This window comes from Mandrillus leucophaeus, unplaced genomic scaffold, assembly GCF_000951045.1.
Source record: "Mandrillus leucophaeus isolate KB7577 unplaced genomic scaffold, Mleu.le_1.0 Scaffold13, whole genome shotgun sequence".
NCBI lineage: Eukaryota > Metazoa > Chordata > Mammalia > Primates > Cercopithecidae > Mandrillus > Mandrillus leucophaeus.
This window is the reverse complement of record NW_012101254.1, coordinates 8,461,578-8,462,879: the sequence shown is the minus strand read 5'-3', so window position 1 is coordinate 8,462,879 and position 1,302 is coordinate 8,461,578. Positions and strand designations below refer to the sequence as shown.

General features: G+C 38.8%; 1 protein-coding gene across 1 annotated transcript in view; it reads right to left on the bottom strand.

The window, feature by feature from the left end:
- The window catches only part of ATAD2B (ATPase family, AAA domain containing 2B), a 197,442-nt gene that overhangs the window by 148,003 nt on the left and 48,137 nt on the right, over nucleotides 1-1,302 (bottom strand). The window lies entirely within an intron of this gene.

Genomic DNA, 1,302 nt, shown 5'->3' with positions numbered 1-1,302 from the left:
CAGGCTGGTCTCGAACACCTGACCTCAGGTGATCTGCCCGCCTCTGCCTCCCAAAGTGCTGGGATTACAGGCGTGAGCCACCACGCCCGGCCCCTGTGACTGCCTTCTATGTGGTGTGCACAAACTTTTAATCAAAATAATCTAACATTTTTGGTTACTCTAGTACTCTTCATGTTAAATTATAAATATATTGTATATCACAATACCCCTGCCCAGCAAAGGTCACAGTTAAGATAACTAAAAGTTATAAACAGAAACGCAAGCCAGGCACAATGGCTCACGTGAGCCTGTAATCCCCGCACTTTGTGAGGCTGAGGCGGGTGGATCACCTGAGGTCAAGAGTTCGAGACCAGCCTGGCCAACATGGTGAAACCCCCTCTTTACTAAAAATATAAAAATTAGCTAGGTGTGGTGGTGGGCACCTATAATCTCAGCTACTGGGGAAGCTGAGGCAGGAGAATTGCTTGAACCCAGGAGGCAGAAGTTGCAGTAAGTGGAGATCACACCACTGCACTCCAGCCTGGGTGACAGAGCAAGGATCCATCTTAAAAAAAAACACAAAAAACAAAAAAAAACCTCTAACTACTATGCATCTTCAGATTGTCAAAAAACAACAAAAAAAAATCTAGCCCCCACCTTTCCCCTAGAAAACAACAACAAAAAAATACCTTTTCCTAGTATACTATCTTAGAGAAAATTTCATTTTTAGCACCATTGTATACAATGCACAATTCTCCAGGTATATGAGTGTGACTATAAAGTAACAAAATGGATGTAATACAGGTATTCTTAAAATGTTGTCACTGCACAATGCGTTTCTGGAATTCTTGAGAATCACTCTCAAAATCCACTTAAAACCACACAAAAAAACCAACTTTATTACTTCATAAATATACTTTGTCTTTAGACCCAACAAAGCATTAACTCAGCTTGATCAGTTTGTTCACAAGTCTTGGCACCAAATGAATTCTGACTGTACACAAAGCCAAATGGTTGGAATTTCACATCACTTGAATTGTTCAAAAGAATAACATGCAGACCCTAAAGTCATTCCACAAAAGAAATCTAAAACTTTTTGGAACAATGGCAACATCATTGGGGAAAAAAGCACAACAAGCTTTTTGTCTGCTCTAAAGAAGACAATGCTTACTTGGCTTTTATTACTAATGAAAGATCTGTTTTAAGAAAAAATTTCAAAAAACTTGTTCTTCAATTGATCCAATTACCTTATAGTCACAGATTATTGTCATCATGATCTTTATAAAAGGGAGAGAGAGTGAAAAAGGAGACATGACATGAAAT